The following is a 24,434-nucleotide window of genomic DNA, read 5'->3' as shown; positions in this document are numbered from 1 at the left end:
GTGGGACCTGGCCCCAGGAGGGGAGCTTTACAAGGCAATCTTTGTCACAAAGGTTACAAAAGACCTGTGAGCCCTCGGGATCTGGAAAACTGCTCCTGCAGTATGGGGGTGCGGCAGGTATCGGTGCTGTGCATGCAGGGACAGCCCCAATAGCGGAGAGAGGGCAGTGATAACCTGTCACAAGGCAAAGCACTGACCCGCAATCCGGTCAGTATTGAGCGATGTGTGAGAACGGAATGAACATCAGGGCTGGGTTGTAAGAAGCCCTGTATGAGGACAGCACAGGCTCAGATCTGGATGTGTGTGTGCATGTTCAGTGCTTGAAATGGAAAAATAGAAGTGCAGATACTCTGTATCAGAGTACCTGCTTGTTTCTGAGAAGTGCCGGTACTCTGCAATTAAAAGTATAGCATTTCTCTTGAGAAGTGCCAGTACTCTCCTTCCAAAAATAAGAAAAGTGCCAGTACTCCGTACCGGACAGTACCGGCCCATTTAAAGCACTGTGTATGTTTATATATGTTAACCAAGCACCTGGTTGGTACGGAATCCATTTAGCTCACCACAAGGCGCAAAAGAACGAAGTCATATTTTAAGATGTGAATGAGCTCCTGCAGTGCCAAAACGGAAAGGGACAGAGGGTAAACCAGCCCCTCCCGCCGGCCAGAACTGGCAACCTTGGAGATCTGGAAACAGGTTTGAGTCTCGGCGTGGCCTAAACATCCTGTGATTCTGGGCAAATCAACCTCCCCGTGCCTACCAAAAATGAATGTGTCCAGTACTTTAAATGGGGCGGTACTCACCGGTACTGAGTACCGGCACTTCTGAATTTTCAGACCCTCAGTACCGACACTTCTAATTAGCCAGAGAGAGTGCCGGTACCCTAATAAACGGAACTGCAGGCTCCGGTTATGTCTCTTCTATTGCACAGAGTAGATGCAGCTCTGCTTTACAGGGGCTTGTAAGCGTGCCAAGCCTCTCGCTGCCGGAGATTCCAGCAGCGTCTATGAGAATGGCCTGTGACCGCAGGGGTCTAAGAGGGCTTGCTTTGCGTCATGCTGTGATTAACAGGACAGGGTCTAGAAAGACCCTTCCCTGTTGATCGCAAACGCAACGACTATTCAGCTGAAAGTGCTTTATCCTCACCCAGCCCCTCTCAATCAGGTGTGTAAATGGGTTAAGAAAGACAGTCAGTAATCCAGTTGTATTTAGGATATTGATGGCACTGACGGTATTAAAGCAAGTGGCAGCCCAACAAAAGCCTCTGCCTTCGCCAAAGCCGGTTTTGTTTGCATCTTTTTGTTCAGGAAAGGAGCTGCTCCTCTTTTTGAGACCCTCCAAATTGATCACTGTATTTACAAGATACCAGTGACTGACCTGAGTACTTGCTCTATGGGTGTGAAGGTAGCCCTGACTGTAGGGCAATGAATAGCAGGGAACGTTACAGCACTCTAGGAATGAGCTACATGACAACTGGCAATGGCTTTGGTTGGGGATAAAGATGAGGCGAACATAGCAGGAAAGCGGTGGAATGAATGTAAAGAAGAGAGGTGACAGGTGAAGTTAGGATTGCCACTTATTTTCTGATAAAAATACCAGATATTTGTTGAGTTCTGTATTCATAAATCGTCTTAGAATTTTTTTTTTTTAAACACACATTTCTGTAAAGTCATAACTCTGGTGCATTTCTTATAATTCACACAACCACACATTGACACACACATACACTGACACACATACACTGACACACATACAGACAGACACACACTGACACACACACACTGGCACACACACCCAGACACACGCACACCTAGACACACACACACTGACAGACACACACACACACTGACACACATACAGACACACATAAAGACAAACACAGACAAACACCCATACAGACACACAGGACAGACAGACACACACACAGACACACACACACACACACACGCAGATACAGACACACACACACACACACACACCCAGACACACACACACACACACCCAGACACACACACACCCGCACACCCAGACACACGCACACCCAGACAGACACACACAGACACACACAGACACACTCACTGCAGAACAAAATACTGGGCAGATGGCAAACTTGGGGGATGAGTACAGCATGGAGGGGAGAACAGTAGACAAGTAGGGAAAAAACAGTGAGGACATTGAAGACTTATGGCGAGAGTAAGCAAAAGGTGGGGGGAAGAGGAGCAGAACTAGAGAGATAAGCTTAGAGGCTGGGTAAAGATGAGATGTGAATGGAGAGGACATGCCTATGTAAAGGCATTGAACCAGGAAGAGCCTGGTCGTAGGGAAAAGGGCAGTGGCATTGTTTTAAATGGGCTGATACTCACAGGTACTGTGTACCAGCACTTCTTATTATTTTTATCCCTGTTAGTACCAGCACTTCTCTACTGCTGAGGAGAGTACCAATACTCATTAAAGGTAGGCTCACTGATAATGTATCATCATATGTTGCTCTTAGCCCCGCCCACTTGCCACACCTCTAGCTCATATTAATGAATACCTGCACTTATTTTTTCCCATTTAAAGCACTTAATGTGTCCTTGTGTAATCTAACAAGTGCTCATGTGAATACCTTCAGGTCGAGTGGTAGCTTGGCAAATGCAGCAAGTCAAACACTCCTAAGTAACATGCTTGAAATTATTCTGTTTAACACCACCAAAAGAAAACAATATACTTAAATAATTAAGAATGTTAAAGTTCAATACAGTTTTTGTTCAATGAAAAATAATGCTTGATAACATTTCACAGAATGGGGAAAAGTAGACATGGCGTTACAAAATTAAAAGAAAAACGTAAACAATGCTAATAGGCATTTCAGTTCAAGTGGATGGATGTGACCGAAATCTTGAACACTTATAAAGTTTCATCTGTTTAGATTTGACCCGTAACATAGTGAGCAAGTAAAACCACAAAGCTTATGCATGCTAGGGGATAGATGTGGATGGTTTGATCAAATCACACTTTTTTACCTTTCTGAAAATTGATTTCACTAGCAGGTTGAGCCAGGAACCAAAATCTGGTAATGCAAACCTCAAAGCTAGTGCTGGAGAAGGAATACATATACATACCTAGGTTTAACATCCTTAGCTTACACAAACAGCGTTGATCCCGCTCTCTGTGTGGGTCTCACTCTGAGCGACTGGAGATTAGGAGCTTTAAATCACAAGTCAATTAAAATCAATAATCACAATATTATCTCTTAAGTTTAGTGAATAATGAGAGCTTGAAATTAGTTTTAAGGGTTTTATGTTCATTAAGAGGTTTAGTAAGATATACCTTTTTATTTGATTAGTTCAAAAGGCATCAATCAAAATGACAGAATTCATAGTAAAAAATATTGGCTAGAGCAAAACATCAAATAAACAATACAACGTGTTCCATAAAGTAAACAATACCTGTTCTAAAGAATGGGTGTTAGCAGGAATCCATAAAGAGTTCAAGTTCAAAAGCAGAGCGTGAGAGAGAGCAATAATGCTCAAATTTGATCAATCCGCATCAGCTGAACTTCCCATAAAGAGAGGTTCATAAAAGGAGAAATAATCCTACAGCACCAGTGGTGACTGTAATCAACAGGTCAGGTAGGATTGCAAATCAGCATTCCGCCTTCAGCATAAAGCCTTTAGCATTCAGCTTTAGTGCGGACAAGTGGTTAGGCAAGAGTATAAAGCGTCTCGGATGTGGCATCTGAAAAGGAAATGGCAGCAAAAGTGTGGTGGTGGGCAGAAAGATTAACCTACTCTAGAAACACACATTAAAGAAAACAGTTGAGTGAAAATATTGCAGTTCGTTCTGTCTCTTTTCATTCCTTTCGACCAATGGGCTTGAGATTCTTCTCGAGAACAGTCTGGTCTTCTCCTATGTTCCTTCTCATCAAGCTTACAAAGAATTACCTTGAAGTATGAAACATTATTAAACATTGTATACTTTCCATTATTAGACCTCCTTTCCCATGGATATGAGCACATGCTAACCTTCTGAATAAATAAATGGTATCTTAGGCTAAACATTAGACTTCTGTAAATTGAAATATTTGCTGTAACATTATTCAGCCTCACAATTTCTCATTATAAATCAGAAATAGGTTAAACTATTAACATTCTTTATTCATGCATTGTAGTTAATGTGTAAAATAATATGAAGTAATTCTATTCAATAACAAAGTGTTTCTTGCAAAATATTTCAAAAACGTTATTAATCAAGTACATTTTTTAATACATTGTGGTGTAAAGCTTTCATAAAAAGAACGTATCAGGGTAAGGGCAACATTTAAGCATTTTGTTCACATCTCAGCACATCCAACTCTGCTGCTGAAATAATAAAGCTTGCTTTAACGTTTTAAGGCCTAATACTAATAGACATAACTAGGTACTACAAATGTGCACATTTTTAATGTTGTGTCAGTACAAATATATTGCATATTTACATCGCATAAGTTTCCCTAACTATATTAATTTTACATTTAAAAAAATGCCTTATCACTAAATACATGTGATTTGATTTCTTGGTCATCACAGACTGCGGTGATGAAAAGTCTCCAAATTGGGCAGTGCTGTTCATGCATGCTATGAGAAGTCATCTTTATAGGGAGGATGTTCCAAGGTCCTGTCGGTCCCACGAAACAAACTGTGTTCCAGGATCTTTTGAGTGCATGCTGCGCTGGCTCAGAACACAGGACGAACAGCAGGGCATTGTTCACAGGTCTAGGACAATTCTTTTCAGGCTCGGCTAGGAATTAGGGAGTATTCATCTTCAAGCAAGGCAGTGATTTAATATTCTTCTATTTCTTGCCACGGCTCAACTGAGGAACAATGGCCTCATGTCTTAAAAGGTATGGACCAGCTAGTTATTTATAGGTGCCCATAAACACATCCTCAGCTTTCTCTAAAGCTTGTCGCTACCACTTTCACGGCATTATGATGTCACATAACCTGTGAGAGACTTGCAATGTAGATAGGGACATCTCAAAGGGTATTTCATTCAGGGTGGAGAAAATTCCCCTTGGAAGTAAGGCGCTCTGTAGGACCTGTGAATAAGTCCCTGTTAGCATAGTTCAGCCGACATGCACATCAAATACATTTCTCAGCTAGCTGGTGGGATACCCCCAAAGTAACTGGAGACAGAATGCAGAAAGAAAAAAGGGTCTGATGTACTTGTGACCTATACTTCTATGTTAGTTTGCACAATCACCATGTGTATGGCATTGCAAAGCAACTTGCCTAATGAATATTAATTAGGCAGGTCACACTTTTTGCGACCCCCTGTGGTTAGCTACAATTGCAGGGGGTATCCCATTATCGCAGCCAAAACACATGCCTCATGAGCACTGGCAGGGGCGTAGCTTAGTCAGTGAGATTCAGAGGGTGTGAACCTCAACTTTCCCAACTAAAAAAGCAGTGGGCTGCAGGCTGGAAGAGTTAGATGGCTAAGGTTTGGGGTGGGCTGTTTCCAAGAGAAACAGGCTCTGTACTGATTTCCATTGGGTGGGCCTGTGTCTAGAGTGGCACAGTGGGTTAAAAATAATGGGATGAAATACTACCCCGAGCAATTGTCACTGATTAAAGTACTAGCAAGCATTCATCCCATCACCTTTTGGGTGTTTGATTGCCAGTAGTATGCCTGGAAACCTGAGATTGGTGCAGCTTTTCAAGTCTATTACTGCATATATGTGTGAATCCCAAAAAGTAGCACATTTGCATCCATCCAAGGAGAACTTCTAGGGGTGCAGATTAATTCCTATTTTGGTAAGCGAGTAACTATGTATATTTATGTTTCTGATCCAAAAAATATACAAGTTAGGTCAAAAGCTCTGAGTAAAATAAGAATGAGGAGTAAAATTAACATAGCAGATATGAATCAGGGCCCCCAGAACCAACTTCCAAGCGATGAATGCATTTGTGGGGTGTCACACCCAAACAGCACCCACCGAAAAGTGTGTCCCTGCCAGTAAAACCAGGTCTGGTAGTTCTCCCTGGGAATTCATGACTACGATCTCACACAACACAGTAGCCTGGACTGCCTAACCTGTGTTTACTTATTTTAAATGTATTTTCACTGCACACACTCTTCTTCATCACTATTACAAGCAACCTTGATGGTAGAGTTGTCAAATCGCTGCTTGTTGGCAAGGCTCAATGTTTCAGGTTCTTGCATTTTACAAATTATTTTTTCAAGTGACTGACCTCCCCATGTACTAAGTCACAAATTGGGGTGAGAGTGCCAGCAAATTAATAGGAAGAGCAGAGCTGAGTGAAGGGTCATCCTTGGCGCTAGGCGTCTTGGCACAAGCCAAGCAATACAAATATTTGGCATGCATATTGTGCAACAAACATTGTTAAAATACGATTGTGTCTTCAACATTTTTAAAAAGTGTATTTTAAAATACAGAAACATTTCACCTTAGTACATCAGATTATATCACTGCATAGACGAACTTTTATTAAAAGTGCTAATTTTTAAAAACGAACTTAGAAACATTAATGGCTCAACCCGACTGCTGGACATGGACAATACTATTTATGAACTCAGAGGCAAGTCAGTAGTCATTTAAACCCTAAACATGACCTAGGTTCTTATTATAGGTGGATCAACATTATAGTCTATTAAATCAAACATAATAGATGCTTGTACAGTGCACATCCTAAACTCAAGTATCTAAAAGTGCTTTCATAATTGATAAAGTAAAGGAGGCTATGTGAATTTAAATCTTTGTCTAGGCTCACATAATTTGGGCAAGTAGCAAAACTGATATTGATTACAGGTTACTGGGTCTCAAATTTTGAAATTCAGCTACCAAATGTATATCTCTGTCTAGGTTTCTCTCTTTTGTTTTACATTATAGGTCACAGTTTTGTCTTGTATTCTTGGTGAACAGCAAGCAAAACTGATACAGAGATAGCAAACCCAACTCAGGATAGCAAACATCAAAAATGGATTCCAGATGTTCAAACAGAGAATTTGCAAAACAGAAAGCACCAAAGGCAGACCCATAATAGAAGTTGGGCCCTGAACTCTAGGGCAAGATCAGGAAAAGCCTTTCAGCAATCTGTAAATAAAACATTGAATGTCTGAATACTCCCCCCAAGGTTTACAATTTTTTTATTTATTTATGCAATTTATTGAGCGCGAACAATTGCCTGAGGGTGTCTCGGCGCTATGGATGAAGCAGCGTGAAGGGAAGAGGGGATCGGGTTACTGGTTGAAGAGCCATGTCTTTATTTTTCTTCTGAATATGGTCAGAGAGGGGGCAGACCTAACATCGGGTTCAAGGGAGTTCCAGAGTTTTGCCGTTGATACGTGGAAACTGCGATCGCCCCAGGCGACAGTTTTGGTGCGTGGGACTGTCATGGTAAAGTTATTCATAGAGCGGAGTGCTCGTTTGGGGACATGGAATGCAAAAGGATTGATGAGAAAGCGCGGGCCCCGTTTGTGGGCTGCTTTGTAAGCGATGCAGAGTGCTTTAAACTTTATTCTGTTTTTGACTGCTAGCCAATGATAGTTTTTGATGGTGTCGGCAATGGGTTGGAATTAAGGGGTGCCGGAAAGCAATCTGGCCGCGGCGTTTTGTAAGATTGCAACCTTTTAATGATCTTGTTTTGGGCATTAACCAGTAGTCCGTTGCAATAATCCACTGAGGACATGACAAATGAGGTGATCAAGGTTTTGCCAGAGTTCGGGGGAAGAAGTGGGAGAATCTTTTTTATGGCTTTAAGTTTGAAGAATGATGATGAGACAATGGAGTTAACATGGGCTGAGTAGGTGAGTTTGTCGTCTATGAGTATTCCTAGGTTTTTGACCTTAGTAGCTGGAAGGGGGGGGGCCTAGGTTAGTGGGCCACCATGCATCTGGCCAAGTGGGGGTGAGCTTGCCGAAAGTCATAACATCAGTTTTGTTGGAATTCAATTTTAGGCAGTTAACTGACATCCAATTGCTGATAGCCAGCATGCCCGGTTGAAAAGTGGCCGCTATTTTTCCTCCATTCTCTTTGATGGTAAGGACCAATTGGGTGTCGTCCGCATAAGATGTTAGGCTCATCCCCCAGTCCTTGATAACCCTTGCCAAATCGGTGACAGATATTAAATAGGGTTGGACTGAGGGATGAGCCTTGAGGGACACCACAACGTAAGGCCAGTTGTTCAGATAGAAAAGTTTCTAGCTGGACTGTCTGGGTGCGGCCGGCAAGGAAAGATCTCAAGAGGTCTTTGGCTTTAGCTTGGATGCCAATGGCATTGACACGGTCAATCAAGATGTTGTGATCGACCGTGTCAAAGGCTGCAGTGAGATCTAGCAGGATGAGTACTGCCGCTCCTCCCTGGTCAGGTGCCTTTCTTATCTCATCGGTGGATTTGATGAGTGCAGTCTCAGTGCTATGAAGTTTGCGGAAGCCAAATTGGCTGTCATCTAAGAGGGAGTGTTGTTCAATGTATTGGGAGATTTGGAGGTTCATCAATTTTTCGGCAATTTTGGCTGGAAATGGTAGGCTGGCTATCGGTCGATAATTGTTGGAGTAATCCGCATCAAGGTGAAGCTTTTTCAGAAGGGGTTTAAGGAGAGTGTCCTTCCAGATTGCAGGGTAGATTCCAGTGTTAAACATGGTGTTAAAGATGTTAGCGAGTTGGGGTGCAGTGATATCTGAAATAGGACGGAGAATAGATGCAGGACAAGGATCTTTGGCTGATCCTGATTTAATGGTTTTCATGGTTTCGGCAACTTGGATGGGGTTGATGTTATGGAATTGTGAAAAAGTGGGGTGTTTAATGGGAGCTGCAGTAGGGCAGGAGTCTATGTGAGTTTTTGGTGAGACGTTGGTATATATGTTGTTTACCTTGTCAAAGAAAAAAGTGGCCAGGTTATTACAAAATGCTTGAGTAGGTTTGGGGGTGGATTGGGGAGGCAAATGTGACAGTTTGGCTACCACTTGGTAGAGTTCTTTATTAGAGTTCTTAGCTTGCTCAATTTGGGAGGAATAGAAGGTACTTTTGGCATGTAGAATGAGAGATTTGTATAGAGTAATTTCTTTCTTATAGTTTTCCTTTTCTACAATGGAGTAGGTCTTTCTCCAATGTCTTTCTTTATTTCGACATAGCTGTCTTTGCAGTCATAGAGCCTCGGTGTACCAAGGTGCCGATGGGGTACTGCGATTTTTTGAGGTGGTTTTAATAGGTGCTAGTTTGTTTAGGGTCAGAGTAAGCCATTCGGAGTATTCTTTGGCTGCGTTGTTAGGGTCTTGAGACAGGTTAGTTGCGGAAGCAGATAGAAGTTCTCGAAGTTGTAGGTGATTGATGTTTTTCCATGATCTAAAGGTTTTTACTATTCGGGTGTTATGTTCCTTGTGTGACAGAGTTAGATGGAATAGTGAATATAACTGCATGGTGATCTGTCCATCCCAATGGGAGGATCTCCTTGATATGAAGGTTGTTATCATTCGTAAATAGACCATCGAGAGTGTGCCCTGCTTCATGCGTACTGTTTGTGACCCGTTGAGTAAGGCCCAGGGATTCTAAGTCAGTTATTAGGGTTTCGGTGTCATTATTCGTGCTGTTTTCTAAGGGAAAATTAAAATCTCCTAAAATGGTGGACGAGTTTTCAATGGCAAGAGATTCAATCATCTCAGCAAAGGTGGCTAGAAATTGACTTTTTCTACCTGGGGGTCGATATAAGAGGACGCCTTTGAAGCATTGGGAAGGGCCCAAGGCTATGGAGAACTGCAGGGCCTCGCACGTGGGGAGTGGAACGGGGTTGACTGTAGTTTTGAACTGACTACGATATATTATGGCAATCCCTTCTCCAGGTTTTAGTTGTCTATCTTGCCTGAGGATATTATAGCCTTCAGGTATGGCTATTAGGAGATCGTGTTCCGATTATGGATTAGTCCATGTTTCTGTTAGAAACAGTATGTCCAGTTTTTGGGTGCAGATAAAATCATCGATTTCCTCTTTATGTTTACTTAAAGATCTGACATTTATTAATGTGGCTTTGATGAGTTTAGAACTCGTTTTTATAGAGGGAGGGGTGTATGCTTGCGTTAGTTGAGGGGCCTCCAATTTATATCTGCAGTGTGTGCAGGAATTGAGATGATAAAGAGGCTCATAAAGGTTGTAAATGAAATCTGGGCATTTCATCAGAGGACGTAGATTGAGAAGGGTCTGTCGGTGATAGGTGAGAGGTGGGGCTGAGGCCGCAAAACCAGAGTTTGTGGCCCTGGGCGCGGTCCAGGCGCGGACGGGCGCAGACGGGTTTGCCTTTGGCGTGACACCGGCGCGCCCGCTGCGCTTGCACTTACTCTCCGCCCTAAGTAGTCTGGGGCCGTCAAAAGGCCCCACACTGTATCCTGCGGTTAGAAAGAGCAAGCCCCAAAGCAAAACCCTCCTGAAAAAAACTATAATCTGAGGAGGATCCCAGTTCAAGGTCCGATAACCATGAAGGTGACACCAAGAACTGAATTAGGACCGATGCTGATCATATGTCATGGGGTACAGGCCATCTGGAAGTTTGTACGGCCCACACTATCCCTGGAGAAGTATTCCTCAAGAGCCAGTGATTCATTTTATTTTTGCTCATCAGACAAAAAGAGGGAAAAAAGGAGGAAGATTGAAAATGGTGACAAAAAGAGAAAACCGGGATGAAAAAGAACAGGCAAGAGTGAGATAAAGTGGCAGGTGTGTATGGTGATAGATGAAAGCGGTATGAGGTGGAATCATGACTAGACAGCCTTGTTATTTGGTAGCAGCAACAGTGAGCTTTTGAGGAAACCTTTTGGCCCCGGCACCTATTTTTTTTTTTTTAATTAAAGAAGGGAGGAGAACTGCAAGCCTAAAAGAACAAGGAGAAAGTGGGAGAATCCATTCCGTGCCAATCAATAACTACTGAAGCGGATGAAACCAACACACCATACTCCTTTCTCTAAGCTGAAACCACCAACAGTATGAGAGGCTTCTTTCTCCAAATTCAATACAGGGCTCAAAGATGAAGGAGAAATGGAAGAAAGGAGTGTAGGAGAAAAGATGTCCCCCCATACCCCCTTGCACCATGCTCTAGATAAAAACCGCAGAACTCTAGCACCAAGACATTGGCTCTCAAAGAAAGTGGTCCAGATATTGAGCTCTGAATCAAGGACAGAAGTCCTATGTTGTGCACACTTGACAGCACACGGTTGAAAGTGTACAGCTTTGTCTGTAGCCACTGGTACAAAGTCATCACATCTCTTGGTCCAGTAATCATCTGTTCCCCAACCGTGCCCACATTCCAATGCAGAATCTAACTCATGTTGTCTAGCATCTCATAGCAAGGAGAACACAACACCCTAATTAAACAAAAAGATTCTATCAAAGTGTGTTGGTGATAGATTTTAATTTTTGGATTTTTGCTAATTTTAAAGTGTGGTGTTTAGGCTCTACCACACAACCCCTTTTTAACATTCCCAGCCAGAGAAGCGAATAAATCATTTTTTCTACTAGCCAGGGAATTTTTAATTTTTATTCACATAAATAGGTCCCTACACTTCACTGACATCAACAACACATAGCCTTTTGTCACAACAACAGTGCTCCCACGCAATTCGTAGGTCGTAGCACGCCCCGCCCCGTAGAGGGACGGGAAGACCCCAATGATGAAGCATGACACTAAGGGGATTCTTAGTGTGTGAGGGGTATTTTAAAAGCACATAGTGCCTTCGTCTCACCAATCTGAGAGAGAGCCTAAACACCACACTTTAAAATTCGCAAAAACCCAAAAATTAAAATCTATCACCAACACACTTTGATAGAATCTTTTTGTTTAATTGGATCTGTAAGGAGGGTGATTCTATCAACTCCTCTGTACTTCCTCTATTGTTTTGGAGAACACAACACCCTTGCAGGACGAAATACTCTGTTGAATGAGCCTGCCAACCCACTGTCTAATTCGCCCAAGTGAAAAACAGAGGGAAATAATCTCTCTGCCCCACTTGAATTTAAAAGGAGAGCAACAGCATACTTTGTAAATGCAAGTCAGTGTCAAGCGCAAGGACCAGAAAGAGATTAAAATAATGAACAGAAAAACTTTAGGTTAGGTGATAGCTGGGGCACTCTGTCAAGGACAGACTCAAAATAGGAGGAACCTCCAAGCTTGAGTGCCCAGAACAGGGTGAATGGAGCCTCCTGTTAGGAAGACCCCCAACTTTTTCTATACTTGGGTAGGCAGCAGTGTCTGTCTAGGAAGTACACACAGCTCACTTTATAGTGACTGCAATAAGTATGTATTAATTTAAAACACAATCCCTTTATTGATAAACCTTTAATCACCTACGTAGCATAAAATCATGTACATACCTTATGTGTAAATAAACAAGCATTGGCAAATCCGATTGTTCTAATGTCATTGTCATGTTTTTTAAGATGTTGCACTGCAGCGCAGGCTGCTGTGCAACATGGCTCAAAGTAAAAAAATAAAATGCTCTGTGGCGCGGCCAGCACTGACCATATTATAGTGGGTTTTTTTTTTACTTTAAACCATGTTGCTAAGCAGCAGTACATCATTAAAGCCAAATAGCTCTGCGTGACATTCTACATGGTCTGTTCGAACCTTGATCTTACTCGTGTCTCCAAATCTTTGCTACTTCAGCTCTCTTTATGTTCCTCATATAAGTAGTGCTACACAAACAAATGATGGTCTATATAAGCAGTGAGCATGCAGAAAGATGAAAAAATCATACACCTTTAAATGGAGTCTTGCAGGAAAAAACAAGAGTGCATGTATAGATTGAAAAGTCTTCTCTATGAGCACGTGACTAATCCCAAAAAGTAACCATACTCACTTGATTAACAACTTACCTCGTGTACTGGAGCAGCGTGCTGCCGATGTAAAGCGCCTCAACGCCTCCTCAGGGATAATAAGCGCTATATAATTACAATACAACTGTAACAAAAGTGAAGAACAAAAGACATCCATTTCTTAACATTTGTGTTAAATTTACAAGTGACCCACAAGGTGGCACTCAAGACTCACTTTTGAGATGAAATGCACACCGTAGTCTGAAGTAAGACACAAAACAAAGAGCTGCTGTAGCTACTTTTGGCTGCCAATGTTTTCAACGGCAAGGAGTAGCAGACATTCATCATCGTAGGTGTATGTTAAATCTAATGGTGGCCGGTACTCTCTAAAGTATTCTCAATGAAGTATACTCCCTGCTTGCTTGGTTTCAATAGGAAGCATAGGAATTGATTTACACCGCATTATTAAAAAAATGCTTGTTAGAAGGGATACTGCTGCGCACCTACGAATATGTTGTAAACAAAAAAAAAAGCACAATGATGCAGTCAATGCTAGACGCATCAGAGCACTTTTTTTTTTTTTTACTTTAAGCGGATGTGAACAAGAGGGATTGCAGTGACAGGCGCTCTGAGTGCATGCTGAAAAGTAAAAAAAAAAAAGACAGTGCAATGTAAGGACATGGTCCACCAGAGCAGTACTTGGTCCAGGCTCTATCGAAGAGGAAGACTCGAGTCAAAGCCCAGGAGAAGATGGAGGCGAGGAGTTGGTGCTGACCAATGAAACCAGAGTGGTGACATGGGAGGCAGGCAAATTGTAAGTAATGTAGGAGCCATGTGGAAGCCAGTCAATGTTGATTAAAGCTAAGTATTGGGTGGGCTCAGAGCCCCTTTAAAAATATTTTTTATTTTTTAAATAGAAGAGATTTGGTAATCACTGTGAGGGCGAAACCTAAATATAAAGGACTGCAGGCTCGGATTTATATTTGGAGCTCATCGAGTTGGTGTCAGAAATGTGTTATTTAATTGTTTTTTATACAGCGCTATTTTGACCGATTGTCGGGTGGCACTGGCAGAGCGCTTTACAGATAGAACTAAACAATTCAGTAATCAGAATTTAAATATACAATAGGGATTATTTTAGCAAAATTATGCATTAGTATTAAAGTACATAGGGCAAGCTATACATAATATGAAAACGTAACAGAGTTCAAAGGAAAATAGCAGGTCTGAGTCCAGACACAATCAAGTATTTAGGGTAGAAATAATATCTTTAAGTCTCCAATTTAATTCTCATAGAAAGGTGAATGCAGACCAGGAATGAGTTCACAGGGTATCTTCTTACTTTGTAAAAGGGAGAGGTGTAGCTTGTCCATAACAGGGTGCATAATGGGATTGTTGATGTATAATGTAGATCATGTTGGGTGACCCTGCTGTGAACTATTGTAGCTTTGTTCAGAAATGTACAAACAAATGCACTGAACTGTTGCGTCAATATAGTGTTTTTACAGTAAACGAGGACGCAGAAGTGGCAAAACTAAACATTTGTTTTTTTTATAGAAAAAAGACTATTATTGCTGACATTTAACACCTCATAACATAGGAATTAAACTGGCATTATTTTTGACACAGTAAAATAATGACGAGACCCATGAAGTTTGTGGTCATATGCATATTTTATTAGGACTCTGAAGCGGCCTCCTGCTGAATAAGTATTTTACACAAAAAAAAACAATCACAGAGAAACACCAGCATAAATGTATTTATTTCAATGATACTTTTTATAAAATCACATATACAGTTTAATAGCGCTCTCCAGTGGCCACCTGAATCCACGTGCGCTTTATTAGAATTCAAATGCAATCAAACAGAAAGACCATCTTGACTTTCGTTACTTTTTATTTTTAAACCATGACTGTTTTCCAGATTACAAAACAAAACTACCGAAGTGTTAATGTTTTTAACCAGATATATGGCATTTGGTAGTTACATTTTTAGCTTTCAACTATATATAAAATGCACCAGTACTTTTAATTTAAAAGTTTGCTATTATAAGTTTCCATCACAAAGACCCGTCACATTCTAGTCTCTTGAAAGGATGGATGAATTAGAGCTTGAGTTCGTCTTGGTCATTCACAATAAAGATAACTCCTTCCCGGGCATTCTGACTGTCAAAGAGATGTTACAGCCACATTAAAAGAACACGTTATGTCATCCAGTGTTTTTAAAAGCACACAAAGGTAGCAGGGCCAGACTGGGAACACAAAACAGCCTGGGCAATTTTGACACACCAGCCCCTCTGCTGCTTTTGTTACTGGGGGCTGATATAGCAGCACCGCTGCAAAATCGGCCCCCATCAGCGCCGGACTGGGAACCACAACCGGCCCTGGCAAAGAGCTGGGGGGAAAGGGGGAGGGGCGGGGGGTTGGAGGTGCCACCGAGCTCTTTGCCAGTGCAGGTTTCGGCCGATTTAGGTACAGGGCCGATTTTTCAAAAACGGCCCTGTATCAAAAATGGCCCCCAGGGGCACAAAACCGCCCCCACCCATGCAGCGCACCGTGGGATTGCCTGGTGCCCGCTATGGCCAGTCCGGCCCTGGCCCCCACCATTCTAGCCTCCCGAGGAAATGCCCGATGCCCGCTATGACCAGTGCGGCCCTGAAAGACAGTACTGGGGGATAAGGTAATCTCACTGATGGAGCAGGGTTTTCGAGTAAAAATGAAACCTGCTCCTATTGAACTCTCAGTAATATTTACTAAATGTGTGCAGTGAAAATCTAATGAAAAGGCCTTACATGAGGGAAAATGCTTCTGCGCAAGCGCGGAACTAAACTGCTAAAGTAGGCCGCAAGCTTGTTCTTAGATAAGTAAGTAAAAGGACTAAAGCTGCTTCAAGTGCATGTTACTAATATTAGAATAAATTACTAACATGGGTTGCGCAGGGATAAATGCAGCATTTGGGTTGGTGCGTAGAGAAAAACATTTTCATGAAAGTAATAAATGTTTGTGTTACATTCTCTGTAGAAAGCAAGAATAGGTTTTCGTTCTGCATGTCAGTTTGAGGGTTAAAGCTGAAACTAAAGAAAATATTTTAAAACTAAGAAGTGTGAGCAGAAGGGAAGAAGAAGCCTGAATTTATCTGCAAGGCTGCCAGATTCTGAACAAAAAGGACGTTACTATGAATGAGTGGAGAAACTTCCTCTGCAGAGAGGTGCTCAGCGGAAGATTGTTATGCAAAGTATTGGTTACTGCCGGAGTGGAGGAAACAAGTGATAGAGGAATGGAACATATTTCCTTGGTTACAGAACTGATGTCATTGCTGTTACAAAAACCATAAACTCTTAGAAGCTCCTGTATGTGTAGAGAGTGGAGTGACCGTACACCCCCTTTTCTAGCCAATCAAAAGTAGAGAAAAGCCCAAGTTAGATACTTCTGTGGGATGGTCTTTTGGGTTTTAGGGTATAATTGAGGTGCCTGGAGGGAGGGATTATTACTGAAGGCAGACATTTTCGCTGACGGTTGGGGTGAGATTGTTGCTTGTTGTCAGTTCGCTGTCCTTTTCTCGTGTTTCCTTAACTTAGTCTTGGCCTCTTCAAATCTACTTAAGGGGTCCATGCTGACTTCCCAGCCAGGAGTTAGTATTTCCTTATCGGGTTAGTATTAGCCTGATATCTAATTTACATAATTATTCACAAATGTATTTTCTGTCTGAAACTTTTGTCTCTTCTCCTAGTCACTCCTCAAAGTATAGTCATCGATTGTGAATTTGTCACTTTTCTCTTCTGATGTTGTTTGCTTTGTGACAATCTATGATTGGTGTTGTATTTGATGTTGTATGAGCATTCATTCACATTTTTTAGATAATTATACATTTACAAATGAGTGTCTTTATTAGAGTATTTCGATTCATAAGTATTAATTTGTCTACCCTGACCTACTTTATAAATATTGCATCCCCATATTTGGTAATATAGGGAAACATAATAATGGATATTGGTAAGTTGGTACAGTTACAAGGAATACAACTAACCTAGCATGAAGGGGCTTTTTTGGGTAATGGAAATTGGACCTTGTTTTTAGAAAATGTATCTGTTCCTAAGCTCTGGATCACCACCATCCCTTCCGGTCCTCCCAGGATTCTGGGCTCTGTTCACCCTAACTTGTGGACAGGGTGTGGGGGATGTTCTTATCTAGCTCCATCGTTCTACATCTGATGAGTATATGTCCAAGTAGGCACATGGTTGCCTTCTTTCTTCCTGTACAAGCCATCATTTGACTGAAGCACATGACTGGGAGGGAGCTTTGTGAGTGTGATTTGGCGAAACTTTTTTCCAGGCAGCAATTGAAGGCTTCCATTCTACTTGCATCGGGAATCATTTACACTTGGACACTTTTGGAAGGATGGTCATCAGAATCTGGGCAATTCATTTGGGAAGAAGAGATTCCTACCAATTAATTTCCTACCAATTAATTAAACATACTCTGACTGGGAGTCAGCAACCTCTAATAGAATCACTAATCTCCGTTGGTAGCAATATGAAAAGCAGAAATCCATTCTCCAGAGAAAAGTGTGTTCATTAAAGTAGTTCTAAGACAATAAAATGTGTAAACCAATTAAAATAATAAAAAAAAGAAAGAAAGAAAAATGTAACAAGGAAAAAGCGAATACAAATAAAAATTACAATGATAATTCAAAGTCATAATACAGGCTGACTGTTAGGGAGAGAACATGTTGCATAGGCCATGCAGGTCATGCCAGCCAAAGTTTATACTTTGACTTAAAAGTTTTTCTGGAGCTCCAAGTCTTCCAGCAGGGTAATGAAGGAAGCTGAAACATGCCAGGGTTCCTGCAGGTCTAATAATTTGAGTTTGTGGTGACGAGCTCCAGCAGAAACATTCAGCTATGAAAACTAAGATTTCACAGCCGCAGAGGTCTTTCTGCTGACTTATCATGGGTCATGCTTTTACTTTTGGATGTAGGAACCTTTTTACCATTTGGTAGATATGGAGGAAGAGTAAAAATGTGCCACTTTCTCTGTCCTCCTCTTTATTTAGAGTTTGCTGGCATAGCTATTGAACTTCCACTGTCTGTCCACTGTCTCTGCCAGCAACCACCATCTGAGAGATAGTTTTAATGGTGAAAACGAAGGCATGGTCCTTGGAAAACCAGTACTTCAGCCGCTGTGGAAGAACAAAATTCTCATTTGAAATGGAGTTAAAATATAAATAGACAAACAATGAACGTACTCACTCCACAATCAACAAAGGCAAGAAGTCCTTGCTGCGGAAAGCCATGAGAATGTATGTGAGAGAGGATGAGCATCCTGTGACTGCCACAGTACAAAATGTATGGTAAGTTCCCACCAGAAGCTTACATTTTTATTTACAATAGAAAAGTTGATACTTTAAATTAGTTTGTCTGTACCCAAAACAAAAAAAAAACAAAATATGATATATATATATATATATATCAAAACAAAACCCTTTCAGGCATAGAGTGACGCATAAATTATGCAAAAAAGAAGTTTATGCCTGAAAGGGTTTTGTTTTGACTTAATACTGGGTGCTCCCTTGTGTCTGGACAAAGCTATACCTCTCTGAAGAGCTCTAATTAGAGCAAAACACTGTGTCAGGGGTTGCTTTTACTCATTTCAGGTTGGCTTGAGTTGGTATTTTACCAATTCAAAGCTGTAATATTGTGCCTGGAGTGATAAATGGCTTTTGTTATTTTACAGCTCGGCAAGGACTGCACTGTACTAGTCCTATGCTTAAAGACTTTGCTGTTTAAATGGCAAAAGACTTTGTCATTTTCTATCTCGGCGTGGATAGCACTGTGCTAATCCTATGCTTAAAAAGTTTGATAGAAAAACAGACATTTGAGGTGAGCAGATCTAGAGTGTCGCTGGTGTTGAGAGTGCTCTAACTGGAGCTGCTTTCCACCTAAACTGAGACCTACCCAGAGTTCTCTCCATATATATATATATATATATATATATATATATATATATATATATATATTCACTGAAAAAACCATAGGTTATAGACCATATATAGTTAGGAATTAGCATTTAAAAAACCTTATTTTACTCACACAAAACCATTGAAATTCCATATATAGTTAGTTGCACTAACTATATATCGCGCACCCGCAATCCACTGCTGATGATGTCACATATTACATCATTCATGACATGGTCAGTGACATCACTGATGACATCTCACTTGACATCAATGATCACATCACTGATGATATCATTCATGTGATAATACAATGCATCTCCTCACACTCTAATATAACCTCCGTTACACCCAGTGTTAAATAGAGAGTATCATTTTTGAAACCATTGACACACCAATACTAGTTACTACATACGCACTCACTGATTCCTATGTCTACACACACATTCACTCATACAATCATTCATACATACAATCACTCATCTTTACAACACTATCATATGCACTCATACACCTATACAGACACTCACACTCTGCCACTCATCCATGGAGTTACTCACACACCTAGTCAGTCCTGAAAAGAATCAATCACACTTCCATTTTCTCATCTATACAGTTAAACACAGAACACCTTACATTTTTGAAACATATACTAACACATAGTTACTCTCTTATAGAATCACTGATACAAGTACACATTGATCTGCACAGAGTCACACACCTCCCAGCCAGCCATACACACACTCAGTCTCCCATACAAATACTTGTGCAACCAATCAATAACCCATATAGCTACTTATATAGCTACTGATCAACACATGCAGCAGCTTGCACAACAACAGACATACTGATGCACACTTTTAGACAGTTTAGTCACTAACCCGTGCATTCAGTAAGACGCATTTAATCACTCACTCATACAGTCAATCACGCACCTACTAAAACCTTCATTCAGACACTTATACATCCACTCATTCTTCAATATGTAAAACAGAATGACTAACACATCCCTGGTGATGCGCCAGTCATCATAAATCTATCCCTATGCTTCTTATCTTGTTAGAGATGAACCGCCATATGTATCATCAAAGTTATTTGCATTTCCTAAATAGCGAACTTTAAGGAATAAATAGCGATTCTTTACCATTCCTAGTTTGCGATGAGCTATTTGCTAATTAGCCGAATGTAGCCCAATGAAGCCCAATGTAGCCCAATGTAGCCCAAAGATGGCCGCCAGACACACAAAAAAACAAATGTAGCCCAAATATCAGCCAGATGTAGCCCAACTATAGCCCAGTGACAGAATGACCAATCAGCTTCGCAAACCTCCGTTACGCGAAGCGGAGCGCTGTTACAGATATATATCTTTTTTTGAACGTTAATTTCTCAAAATCCACTGGAGCACATATATTGAGACCTAGCAAAGGCACATCGGGCTACCAGTCCCTAATATTTTGCCAAGTTTCGTGCAAATCCATTCAGCCGTTCAATTATTATTTTTATTATTTTTTTTTGCCCCGCGGGGCCCTTTTAAAACCTCCACATCAAACCTAGGGGGTCAGCGAGGATCTACTATGCCCCCTTATAGTTATTTCCCCCTTTGTTTTGACCTCCTCTTGTCTCTCGATCCTACCGAGAGACAAGATGGCGGCCGCTACGGACTGTTTGGAATGTTGACAGACGCCGGAGAACCAATCAGCTTCGCTTCACAAAGCTCCGTTGCGCGAAAAGTCCGCGAACCAGAGCGCTAACCGGTCCGCTGTTACAGATATATATCTTTTTTAAAACGTTAATTTCTCAAAATCCACTGGAGCACATATATTGAGACCTACAAAAGGCACATCGGGCTACCAGTCCCTACAATTTTGCCAAGTTTCGTGCAAATCCATTCAGCCGTTCGGGCTAAAAGTGAGGCCAACCGCCCTATGGAAAACTCAATGTTAAAAACACGTTTTGGGACCCCCCTTTTTTCTCGGCCCCCACTGGACGAACCCCCCCCAAATTTTCAAGGGCTGCTCAGAAACAAAATGTGCCATTTTCCTGAAAATTTCAGCCAATTCCGTCCACAAACGCCAAAGTTATTAGACATAGAATTTTCAAAAAACCCATAGAGAAAAAATCCTAACTATATATACCTACTGGCGACCGCCAGTAGGTAATATATATATATATATATATATGTGTGTGTGTGTGTCTGTCTCTTTTTGACTCGTGCTCTCTCTGTAATATATATATATTTATTTATATGTATGCACGTGTAAATTGCCCAGTGGTTCACGGGGAAGTTATAGCTAGGTGTGTGTGTTTCCTTAGGGAATGAATTGTTTGGTTTTCTTAGAACGTTGGTGCCATTTGACAAATATTTACACAACTTTACAAATAAAGTCTCATCCACCTCCAATCCTTCCTGGAAAGTTTTGGGGTGATCCATCAAGTGGCAGCCAACAAAAAAAAAAGAGGGTCACAAAACACTTTTTCACCATTCTTTCTTCTATAGATAAATTGAACACAGGTACTGCAAAAACTGCTGAATGGAATTACACCAAATTTGGAAGAAAGCTAGATCTTTGTCCAGAAAATTCACTTTTTGTGAGTTGATGAAAATCTGTTCTGTAGTATTTGAGAAATTAAGGCTCTACAACTTTGTATGTTGCATGCTGTAGAGGGTACGCAGAGCCAACATATCAACAAAGATGTGATAGCAGCCATTTTATGACTGAGAACTAAGTAAATTGTTCTGAAAATAAGGTAAAATAAAAAGAATAGTACGGGAGGAATACCCTGTCCACCCTAGTACTGGTAAGGGGATAGGGACAAAACTCATTTAAAAAAAGAAAAAAAAATTGAATTTGTGGTGAATCCGCAAATCCACTGTAAAATGTTTTTTAAAAAAAGCATGGGCTCCCGTGCATTAACAAAAAAGAAACACCTCAGTGTGAGCCAGGTCCTTGAGATCATGGTTTTATAATTTTGGGGAGAGGTGGACGTGATTGCCCCTCCTCTGAGGTTGTATGTGGCCTGTTGATATTAACTTACGTTGATACTGAACATTTTAATTATGTTACTTTAACCTTTATTTTTTTCCAGCGGAAAAATATATACATACACACTCACATACTTGTGTATTTTTATATATAATACATTTTTTTAGCATTGTCTGTACCCATCTCCCATATCCCAAACATTTGAAGGCTTATTCCATCCTTTACCATGACTCACCCATGAAATTTAAATACCCTTTTCTACCTTATAGCCTTACCCATCCCATAACCCTAAATACCTCTTACTCACCCATTCTCTTACCCGTCTCTAAACCCTGAACCCCAAAAAACCTTTACTATCCTGGCATCCGTGCACATACTTGAACCCTTACAACCAGCTTCTAATCATTTCCTTTACCCATCCCTGTACCCTAAGAACCTAAAAAAACACTTACCACCCCATATCCTTACTCATCCCTGAACCCTAAAAACCCCTTACTATCCCATATCCTTACCCAACCCTGAACCTTAAAGACCTATTACTAACCTCTTCCTTTGCCTCTCTCAACCCTAATGAAACCCGTACCACCCCATACCCACCCTGAAACATAACTCCTTACTACCCCATAAGATTATGCAACCCTAAAATCCTGCTAGTAACTCCTTCCATTACCCATTATCCATCCTTTAGCCAAAAAACCACTGAAAAATCTCTTCCCACCCTGTACCCTTACCCATCCCAGATTCCTAAAAGCCCCTTACTGCCCCGTACCATAACCCATCCCTGTTCCTTAAAATCCTGTTACTAAACCCTTCCCTTACCCATCCCTGTACCCTAAAATCCCTTACAAACAAGCATATTTACCCATTCCTAAACCCTTCAAGCCCCTTACTACCACATACCCTTACTGAACCCTAAATATCCATTAGCCACCCCTTACCTTAACTATCTCTGATCCATAAAAACCTTTTCCCATCCCGCACCATTCCCTTTACATGTACCCTAAAAACTTTCACCATTTTATACCTTTATCCAACTCTGAACCCTAGAAATCTGTTACTAACTCCTTACCCGTAATCATACCTGGAACGCAAAAACAAAAGAAATTACAGCACCATTCCTTTACCTGAACCCTAAAAACCCTTAACAACTGGTACCCTTATCCATCGCTGACACTTAAAATGACTTTCACCACTAAATTTCCCTTAAGTAATACTAAGTTTAAACACATCAATGCATTGTAAAGTCCTGTGTTGTAAAGTATTGATAAAGGGCCCCTCCTTGCACCTAACAACCTTGTAATGTCTTCCTTGAAATTTCAAAGATCACTTTGTAATCATTGCATACCCTGGCAGAAATAGCTGTGCCTTCAGATGAGCTACCACAAAGGAGGCTTCACTGATGCAATGTAAGTTTTCTGAGGGGATGCCATAATGTATGCAGCTGCCTTGCAAAAAGTTTCGTTTTCTAAAACAGACCCTCAAAGTAGATGTTTATTTAGAAAAAGAAAAACAAATAAAATCACTAATTGGCCACACTCCCTACAATATTTTTTATAGTGTGTGGTGCACATTGTAATTTTATTTCTGTTTGCAACTGTCAGCAATTTCATTGTGGTCATGAACAGGAAGAAAAGTAGGTCACTGTTATATCTTGGGGTCTCTAGTTGGCAAAGGTAGGTACGAATGTCCAAATAGGGACCCTTTCTTCTAGTCCGGGTAAGAGGGATAAACTCTTTAGATAACCCATGCTCACTCCCTTGGTAGCTTGGCACGAGCTGACAGGCTTATCAAAGACAATGTGTAAAGTATTTGCACCAACATTCACAGTAACACAGTGAAAACACCACAAATGGACTCCACACCAGTTTAGAAAAATAAAGTATCTTTATCTAAACTACACCAGACCAAAACGACAAAAATCCAACATACACAGTTCAAGAATATGATTTTAAAAGAGTTCTAGGGTTTGCGTTAAAATAATCCACAGTTGCGTCACGTTTAGCCCAAAGTACCTGTCGATGCGACAAAAGTTCCAAATGGAAGCTGCTGCGTTGAAAAATAAGCGATGAGTCACTCCTGAGACCCTGGGGAGGCAATGCGACAGCCCCGCTGGACGCAGCAGGCGCGTTGTGACAAATCTGGTCTGTATAGGGAGGGATGCAATACTTTGTATGGAATCCGGTGCGCAGGTTCGGTAGGAAGCATCTCGCACAGGCACGATGCGATGATCTTCGGGACGGCGACGATCTCAGGTGCAGCGGCGATGCGCAGCTTCAATCTTCTCCTCTCGCGGATCCTCAATGCGATGGCTCTGCGACAAAGTTCGCAACGACGTGATGCAATCTGCAAGCAAGCGGTGCGGCGATCTCACCCAGCGATGACAGGCTCGGCGACGATACTCGCAGCAACAGCAATCTTCTTGCACCGGAGCGATGCGTTCTACAAGTGAATGAAGTGTAGGTTCTTGCAGCGGCAACAGGCGCTGCGATGATCTCGATCTTCGCAGTGGCAGGAATTTCCTCGCACTGTCGGTCATGCGCTCCGCAAGCGAGCGATGCGTGAAAATTGCAGATTTTCTTAGTTTCTCCTTGTCCAGCTTCCCAAACAGCAGGCACGACTTCCAGAGGCCTCACAATTGGATCAAGCACTCTAGGAAGGGCAGAATTCTCTCAGCAGAGTTCAGGAGGTAGCTGGGGGTGAAGTCCTTTTGTTCCTGG

Source organism: Lissotriton helveticus, chromosome 12, assembly GCF_964261635.1.
Source record: "Lissotriton helveticus chromosome 12, aLisHel1.1, whole genome shotgun sequence".
Classification (NCBI taxonomy): Eukaryota; Metazoa; Chordata; class Amphibia; order Caudata; family Salamandridae; genus Lissotriton; species Lissotriton helveticus.
Note: the sequence above shows the minus strand (reverse complement) of the source record.